Source organism: Caretta caretta, chromosome 4 (genome assembly GCF_965140235.1).
Source record: "Caretta caretta isolate rCarCar2 chromosome 4, rCarCar1.hap1, whole genome shotgun sequence".
Classification (NCBI taxonomy): domain Eukaryota; kingdom Metazoa; phylum Chordata; order Testudines; family Cheloniidae; genus Caretta; species Caretta caretta.
Window position 1 is genome coordinate 37,660,225 of NC_134209.1, and position 10,080 is coordinate 37,670,304.

At 40.6% G+C, this 10,080-nt stretch overlaps 1 long non-coding RNA gene across 1 annotated transcript in view; it reads left to right on the plus strand.

The window, feature by feature from the left end:
• LOC125635229 (uncharacterized) overlaps positions 1-10,080 on the plus strand; it is a 63,232-nt gene that overhangs the window by 26,252 nt on the left and 26,900 nt on the right. The gene's annotated exons all lie outside the window — the stretch shown is intronic.

Genomic DNA, 10,080 nt, shown 5'->3' on the forward strand with positions numbered 1-10,080 from the left:
TATTAATCCCATATACATTTCTATGGCCTAGCAGAATATTAAAGGTGCTGTTCATGCTGCATATGAAATACTAAGCAACGGGAACAGAGATATATCTTCACTTGGCTTGGACTGTGTTGACTTGCCTGGTGATGGCAGGACACAGATATATTTAGTATTATTTGTTGACTTTGAAGGGAGCAGGATCAGTCCATAAGGGAAAGCCTCCTCTTGGTATATATGTGCAGCTGGTGAAAGGGAAGAGTGCTTGGCAACAAGATCTTTGAGATAAATATACTGGTGCTTTACTTTGCAGCTGGTGAAAGCAAAACTGTGCTAAAAATAAGTTAAAAGTAATGTGAAACTCTGGGAGACTGTTTTAATACAGAAGACCCACTCTTATAATGACAGGTTTCAGAGTAACAGCCGTGTTAGTCTGTATTCGCAAAAAGAAAAGGAGTACTTGTGGCACCTTAGAGACTAACCAATTTATTTGAGCATGAGCTTTCGTGAGCTTATAAATAATTCTGAAGTGATCTCCTATTAACATTCCAAAAAGTAGTCATTATGCAAATATCCAGTGTTAAAAGAATCCCTCACTGACAATTCATTGAATTTCTTAAATATGTAATACCAATGGGAGCTCTACTAGTAAAGTGAAGTTGTACACCTCACTTTAAAGTCAATAATTTGAATTATTTCTTTTAGTCTCTATCATCTGTACTGTATATAGAGCTAGCAATACAAATTTTACTGAAATTACCACATAGATTTTAACTTGTCACCTGGATTGATTTGATTAATGACACACTTAGCGAGTCAGATTTATTTACGCAGTACAGACTTAATTGAAAGAGAGTTTGGGCTCAAGCCTATTCTCATTGAAGTTTATGGGAGCAGGGCTGGATCCTGTAGCCTTGACATTTATACACCAAGAAGTTCTAACTGCCAAAACCTACATTTTGGACTTCAACAAACTTAGTGGTAACCTTTTATTATTGATGATAATACTCTGCATTTGTTTAGCTCCTTTCAGCAGAGAATCTCAAAGCCCTTTACAAAACACCCTTTTTAGCATTTGTAAAGGGCTTTCAAATTCAGGGATTAACAATGCAAAGTAAGCTCTTCAGAGCAGGTCTATCTCTTTCTGTGGGGCTTTTACTTTTATTCTGTGTATGTACAGCACCTAACACAATGGCATCCTGATCTAGAATACAAATAATAGATACATTAATATGATAATGAATAAAGAGATGCTAGTTAGTTTGTTTCAGAGTCTCATATGTAGAATGTATTGTTGTAGACATGTTGGTCACAGGATATTAGAGAGATGTGGTGGGTGAGGTAATATCTTTTATTGGACCAACTTTTGTTGGTGAAGAAGAGCTCTGTGTAGTTCAAAATCTAGTCTCATTCATCAACAGAAGTTGGTCCAATAAAAGATATTACCTCACCCACCTTGTCTCTCTAATATGTAGACAGTGATAATTGGGGTTAAATTGGCTTGGGGCTAGTCTACAGTCTTTTAGTATTATACCCATTTTCCAGATAGTGGGGGGAAAAGACAAGGATGTTAAGTGACTTTGCCAAGGTCACACAGAAAGCTTGTAGTGGAGCCAGTGAAAGAACTGGGGAGTCTTGGCTTCCTCCCTTGCTCTGTCCCTGCAAATACATTGCCTCCTGTAGCCTGAGGGGCCAGATTTATAAAGATGTGCATGTCCTTTTATATGTGTCACGAATAGTCTCATTAAACTTTTTATGTCAGTTCTGAATATTATGAATATCATGAACTTAAATGAGTTAATATGTGAGGTCCTTATTTGGGTTTGTTAGTACAGAAATAGAAGTCAGGTTCTGGAACAAAGATAGTGCTAATTTGCTTTGAATCTAATTAAGCAGTTGCAGTAAAGGCTGGTTTCAGAGTAGCAGCCGTGTTAGTCTGTATTCGCAAAAAGAAAAGGAGGACTTGTGACACCTTAGAGACTAACAAATTTATTTGAACATAAGTAAAGGTTGGTTTATCTATTGTGCACATAGGTTGTAACAAACCTGCTGATAAACTGTCTGCTCTAGTGGTTTTGCTAGGCTGGAAGGCTTGTTGACTTGCAAAATTTCATTTTCAGTAAGATTTCTGGGGAAATTTTTAATTTTCAAAAAGATTTGATGTTTTTGTGCACCTCTTGGCAGTGTATGCTAAGACTACATGAGAAAGATTTATATTTTGAGGGTAGTATTGGAATAGTGTGAATAGACTAGGTCTTTCGGTGTAAAGAGATTTATTTATTTAAATGGCATTCTGCATTATTGTATTACCTTATTGTTTTTATTACTGAAATAGCATGTGCTGTTTCCCTTGTCATAGTCAGACATGTAATTGGCTATTCTTATCTCTCCATCCATAGTTCCTTTGTTTTGCCTTGAGCAACAGCCTTTAGTATCTCTCCACTGAAGCTTTTTTTTTTTTTTTGGTTCGATCTTGTGTACAATTGGCGATAAGTAGATCATACCTTGGATTTCCTATTGTGAAACTTGTTTTTTTTGATATTACCATTATGTTGTGTTTGTGTTACTAGAGTGAATCAGAAGCAAAAAGTGTTATGTGGGGCCTTAATCATTGCCTTGAAGGCTTCTCACAGCGTGTTTGACATTGCAGATTAATGTCAAAGAAATTTGTGACTTTTTAAAAATCCCTATAATGTTCAAAGAGTTGGTTAGTAACTGGAGTTGGGTCACAACATCACAGAACATAAGAACGGCCATACTGGGTCAGACCAAAGGTCCAGCTAGCCCAGTATCCTGTCTTCCGGCAGTGGCCAATGCCAGGTGCCCCAGAGGGAATGAGCAGAATAGGTAGTCATCAAGTGATCCATCCCCGGTCGCCCATTCCCAGCTCCTGGCAAACAGAGTCTATGGACACCATACCTGCCCATCCTGGCTAATAGCCATTGGTGGACCTCTCCTCCATGAACTTATCTAGTTCTTTTTTTTGAACCCTGTTATAGTCTTGGCCTTCACAACATCCTCTGGCAAAGATTTCCACAGGTTGACTGTGCATTGTGTGAAGAAATACTTCCTTTTGTTTATTTTAAACCTGCTGCCTATTAATTTCATTTGGTGACTCACAGTTCTTGTATTATCAGAAGGAGTAAATAATACTTCCTTCTTTACTTTCTCCACACCTGTCATGATTTTATATAGTTCTACACAGTTTGTGTTTCTCAGGAGAAATCTGTATTGAGAAAACTATTAATAATGGGGAATGCTCCAAGCAGCTTCTAGGCAGAAAGCATAATCCCCTCTGTTCTGTATTATTAATAATTATTTATTTTCCAATAATGTAGTAGGCTCTAGAGATTTCAGCCAAATCAGGGCCTCATTCTAGCGCATAAGGAAGCAGTTTATACCAATTGCTTCCTTTGTCCACTAACCTGTTGGGTTTTTTTGGCATACCCAAAACTCACATTGACTTAAAAATACTTAATACCACTTAGGATTTCTTTTCCCAAACAAGGGTCTCGACCCTGCTTTTTATTGCAAGCCTCAGATTCCAACGGCCCTCAGTGAAAGTTTGGGGTGCACAAGGAAAGCAGGAATAGGATCCTTATTGTGCAAAAACAAAACTTAAGTGATATTAGGCAGCAGAAAGATCACAACGGCTTCTGCAAGGGGAAATAAGGGTCTGAACACAGGTAAGGTGAAAGTGGCCCTACTGATGTATATGTCTATTCTTCTTTGAGCGATTGGATATGTCCATTACACTAGGTGCATCCGCACCTTGTGCACCGGGGCCAGAGAGTTCTCCCCAGCAGTACATGTAGGGGCAGCCATGCTGTGCCCTGATGTCCCTCATGCTCCCAAGTAAGTCTATCAAGGGCAGAGCTGCCCCTGCCCATCCTTCAGTTCCTTCCCACTATCAATGCTTGGTGGTCAGCACATAATGTGCTTCAGCTCATTCCTCCTGTGAACTTGCCTTTCTAGCTAGTTGTCAGCCTAGCTCTAGTTAGTGGTACATATTTGAGTCCCTTAGGCCCTCTTTTCTTTCAGTTATTACTGCATCAAGGGAAGACGTGCGTGTGGGGAAAGCAGACCTGCAGTCCCTCTCTGATAGGGTTGCCAGGTGTCTGGTTTTCAACCAGAACGCCCAGTTGAAAAGGGACCCTGGTGGTTCCGGTCATCATCGCTGACCAGGCTGTGCCCCAGCCTGGAGCCCCCTCCTGCACCCTGAACCCCTCATTTCTGGCCCCACCCTGGAAGCCATACCCCCTCCCACAACCCAACCCCCTGCCTCAGCCCAGAGCTCCCTCTCATACTCCAAACTCTTCAGCTCCACCCCCCCAGCCTGGAGCCCCCTTTTGGGCTGCAAACCATTCACCCCTGGCCCCATCCCAGAGCCCACACTCCCAGCTGGAGTCCTCACCCCCTCCCTCATCCCAACCCACTGCCTCAGCCTGGAGCCAATCTCCCGCACCCTGAACTCCTAATTTTTGGCCCCACCCCAGAGCCCGCACCCACAGCTGGAGCCCTCACCCCCTCCTGCACTCCAACCCCCTGCCCCAGTCCAGTGAAAATGAGTGAGAGTGGGGAGAGCGAGCGACAGAGGGAGGGGGAATGGAGTGAGCAGGGGCGGGGCCTCAGAGAAGGGGCGGAGCCTTGGAGAAGGAGCAGGGCAGGAGCGTGGCCTCAGAGGAGGGGCGGGGCAAGGGTGTTCGGTTTTGTGCAAGTAGAAAGTTGGCAACCCTACCGTCTGATGAGGCTTCTATCTCCACCTCCATCGAAAACAGGCTGGGAGTCACCTAATATAATAGATATATGCAGTCACTCGAGGAAGAAGAAATGGTTACTCACTTCTTGTAACAGCTGTTCTTCAAAATGTGTTGCGTAAGTCCATTACACCAGTGGCTCTCAACCTTTCCACTTTGCTGTGCCCCTTTCAGGAATCTGATTTGTCTTGCATACCCCAAGTTTCACTTCACTTAAAAAACGACTTGTTTACAAAATCAGACATAAAAATACAAAAGCGTCACAGCCCACTATTACTGAAACGTTGCTCACTTTCTCAATTTTACCATATAATTATAAAATAAATCAATTGGAATATAAATATTGTACTTACATTTCAGTGTATAGTCTACAGAGCAGTATAAACAAGTCATTGTCTGTATGACATTTTAGTTTGTACTGACTTTGCTAGTGCTTTTTATGTAGCCTGTTGTAAAACTAGGGAAATATCTAGATGAGTTGCTGTATCCCCTGGAAGGCCTCCTTGTATCCCCAGGGGAACACATACCCCTGTTTGAGAACCACTGCATTACACGACCTGCCTTCCGTCCCCAGCACAAGGGAGTCTATCATCTAAGATTCTGGTAGGCAGGAATTGAAGGATGGGTGGGATGTCTCTACCCTTCATATTCTCAGCTTGGAGCATGAGGGATGCCTCTGAGTCTAGGGTACAGCTAGGGAAATGTTTCCAGTACTGATGCATGAAGTGCATGCTCACCTAGTATAATGGACATGTGCAACACAACTGGAGAACAACAGTTACGAGAAGTGAGTAACTGATTCTTTCCCACTCCATGCCATATTTTGGTGCCTGCGCTGTTGTCCCTTCATATCATCAGATGATATTGTATATTTTAAAAATGATTTCTTCTAGCAAGTTGTGAGAATTACTCTGTAAGAATGGGTATTAACTAATTCTGATAGGCAATCTCTGTCAGCTGCGTGGACACCATTTTTTCATGTTCTTACAACGTCACTATTTACTAACAACTAAACCAATAGGAGCTTGATCCCGCAAGAGGCTGAGCATCTGGTCCTGATCCAGCTTAATCATGTGTTTAACTTTAAGTACAGTACTGCTCAGTAGCTGTAGGATTCAAACCTAAGTGAGTTCTTGGGGAGGCAGGATGGTCTTGCTGTTAAGACAGAAGTCTGGGAGCCAGAAGAGCTGGATGCGATTCCAGGCTCAGCTACGGACTTCCTGTATGACTTTGGTCAAGCATAAATATCTCCGAACTTCAGGTTCCCAACTGTTAAATTAGATGAGCTAATAATATTTACCTACCTACATATCAGCTTCAAAGAGATGCCTTGTGAGACTTATTTAATTAGTGTTTGTAAAGCATTTTGAGATTCTTAGATGGAAGATGCTCTAAAAGAGCAAAGGATTATTTATTACCCAGATGCAGCTAGAGACAAATATTTTAATAATGTTGTACAGTACCCCAAGTTTCTGGATGGGAGGATGGGTAAGCATTACTTTATTAATTAAGGGCTCCATTTTGCCATTGACTTCAATGAAAGGAGAACTGGGGCCAGATTTATAATCAGAATAAAGTTTATGATCGCTTAATAGGAGGGAACCTATTCTCAGCTCATGGCTTCTTGTTCTTTCTTTCTTTCTTTGATGGGTAAGCATTACTTTATTAATTAAGGGCTCCATTTTGCCATTGACTTCAATGAAAGGAGAACTGGGGCCAGATTTATAATCAGAATAAAGTTTATGATCGCTTAATAGGAGGGAACCTACTCTCAGCTCATGGCTTCTTGTTCTTTCTTTCTTTCTTTCTTTCTTTCTTTTGCATTCATGCAGAATATGTTGCTAGGTTTATTTCATACAGTAAATTGGCTGCAGTTTGATTTTAAGCAATTGTTTTCAATCTTTTATAGTAAGGATTGTTTTTAAGATGTTCTGCTTATCTGTCATTAAATAGTGTGACTTCACATTTGTCCCTTCATATCTAGAACTAATAGAGACAATAAACCTTGCCTAAAGTGGCAAATAATGAGAAAACTGATACCATTGTATCATGGAAATATGATTTCAAATACAGCTCCGATATAATATTTAGCAGAAAACGTAAGAATAGCTTGCAAATGACATCTGTGAAGTTCTGAAACATACATAATACATGAGTAATCTCTCCTAACTACATAGCAACCATACACTGCAAGGTTTAACAAATTCAGAGTGTACCATGGTCTCAGTATACGTTTCTCATCTTGTATTTCAAAGTTACTGCGATAGTGGGTGTGCTTATTAGGTTCGTGAAAAGCACCGAGCACAAATGGGCTCCTGATCTTAGTTGTGGCCTCTAAGTGTATTATAAAAGAAATAAATTATACTAATTAATAGTATTTCTTGCTCCGTTTTCTGGGAGAAGACTATCCCGCAGTAGAATTAAAAGGAAACTAATGAAAATTCAAGCCAAGTACAGAGAGCACCTATAATAGTTCCATAACAACAACAAAAATCCTACACCTACCCTGAAAGGTACTGTAGAGTCCCTAACCAGGAGTTTACAGTATGATATCCTGTCACCCGCACTGTATAATCCAGCCCAAGTGCAGAGTCTGTGACTTCCTAGTTCCAAAACAGGCCATATCAAGCACCCAGAGCTGAACACTGCGGAACTCTGGGGTATGAAATCCAGATCCAAATTCAAACTGGCAATATTCAGGTTGATAGGTTTCAGACCATTAACGAGAGAGGTTGTTTTGGTTTTTTTTTAAGCTGTGAACTAGAATCCAGATCCAGAACAATGGCTTGGGTTTATTTCTAATGCGATATTATATTCCTTGTAGTTTTGTAAAATAAAAATCCTCCTGGGTGCACTGCAATATAGCAAGTTAAGCTACCACCCTGATTTTTCTACAAGTTAGAGGAATCTCTGTTCCAGATCCAGGAGAGAACCACTAGACCACAGCTGGTCACCAACTGCTCTTACACTGGTCCCAAAGAAATAAACCATAAGACTTCATGGGCACAAGTTCAATTTTGTAAACTACCTGCTGCTCAGCAGCCCTTATAATAGTTGCTGTCCCCGTCCTTCAGAAGTTAATTTTGGTGTCGATTGCCTGACATAAAACTCAAATAGCTTTTTTACTGTTTTCTCAGGATTTTCCCTTTTCATTGTGGCTTTATTCATCTTTAAACAATATTACCTGAAAGAAACACATTTGCAGTAAACTTGTAGGTGCAATGGGATTATTCATAAAAAATAAAACTGCGATGATTGCTAATAGAAAAACTATACATAATACATCTCTGCTGACTTACTTACTGGTTGCTAGGCTTCTCTTTCTCTTTCCCTTTGTAAAATGTTAATCTCACAGTTGTAAAACTTAATGGAGGGGAAAGGAAATGAGGAGAAAAAAGGATGTCATTAGGAAATCCCCCTTTTATACTCACAAGTAAAGGCAAAGCAAAAATAAATTTATGGGTCCCAGTCCAGTAAAGAAAACCATGGGGCAGGAGCCCTGTGTCTGTACAGAACCCCACTGTGCCACAGTGTCGTCTTGCATGGGTCTTTTTAGGGCAGTGGAATAGTGAACTTCACCAGGCTTACTGACTCTAATTCTGGAAGAATTCTGTCTGAGTTACATGTGCAAAATGCCACCCCTTTGAGGATATGGATGAGTTTGTTGTGAAGTGTTTTAGGTCACTGCAGGGAACAAGTGATTATGTAATGCCCTAAATGGCACTCTTGCTTTTTAGAAGATGCACGTTCGTTAGTTTCCTTGTGGGTGGGTTGCTGTCTCTCTGCCTTTGGTTCCCCGAATGGGCCTGTTTAGGCGGCAGCACTGAGGGAGGCACAGTGCCTTGCAGAATCCACCCTTTAATCCTTACTGTCTCTCTTACACGGCTGGTCCTACATGCAGTATAGCTTTATACTTTCCATGGATTTCCTTATGACTTTCAAATACAGTCTTATTTCAACATTTCCTTATGCATTGTCCATCCTAATAACTGTGACTTGCTTTAGCTGAAGCAGAAGCTAAATATCTGTGCAGGAAATACATTTTAGAAAATGTTCTTTGTCATTCTTCTCGTAGTTACAGCTAATGTTTCCCAGAATAGACATCATAGCTGAACAATATGCCTTCTGCATTATCATCACATTAACAATAAGCAATTGCCTTTTTAATGTGCTCTTCCGTATATTGTTATGAAAAATTACAGAAAAGGGGGAACAGGGGATTAAGTATTATGGGCCTAATTCTGATCTCTCACCGTTTTTACAATAGTGTAACTCCATTAACTTCAGTGAAATTACTCCCATTTTACATCAGTGTAACTGAAACCAGAATCAGGCATTGTATAAGAAAATGATATATTAATAAAATAGCGTTACCTAATTCAGTGGATCATAGTGCACCAGGAAAACACTCTATGATATCTCTGAGCTCAAGAGTTTGCGACGTGAATCTCTGATTCTGCCTGAATTCATTTCAAGTCTTAGATACCCTGGTGATTGGTGCTATATAAAAACATAAGTGAAACAGATACTTAAAAACACATGCTGGTCTTGGTCCTGTTAGCTCTTATACAATACGTATGATAGTTTTTGTGCCTCAGCCCCAGGGTGAGCAAAGGTAGACAAACGTAAGTCCCAAACCACCCACATTCCTACTCCTCTAACTGAAGGGTAAAAGGTGGGCCAGATATAGGCAACAAATGGATGTGTCTGAGGAGACCTGGGATAAGTGTGATCCCCTGCATGGTTAGCTATGTATTCTTCTCTAGACATTGCTCTGTAGAAGTGAGTGTGGCTAGTTAATTAGAGCGCAGGGCAGCTCCATTCATTGTGAGGCACTGTTGACCATAAAAAAAGTAAAATAAAGCTAGACAGTACTGTTGTGCAACTGACATGTCGACATTGGCTTAAGAGATATGTGGACACAGTCAATCTGATCACCGTAACGTGGCCAAGCAAAAACACAGTGTCAACGACCGGGCTTTTTGCTGTAGCATATTTTAGTTTTCTTTAAGCATTCATTTTGGACAAAAAAGTACTGTATTTACACATATTTAACAATTTCCTCTAGCTGTATTATCTGTGTTAAGGAAGCAGATCTCATTGCTTTAAAAAAAAAAAAGAAAAAAAAGTTTACTGATGTACAGTAATAGAAGGCCATGAGTAAATTCCACAATCCAAGTTAAAGATCCTGTCTTCTGGCCTGATCAGTACAGCACAGAATAGGCTTCAACACTGGGAGTGAGGCAAGGTAAGCACAAGAAAGGCAAATTTTGGCATTAGCGACTGATGGCTGCCTCTTGTCCCTGTGGGATAGTACCAGAGTGAGATGTTTAATAATTAA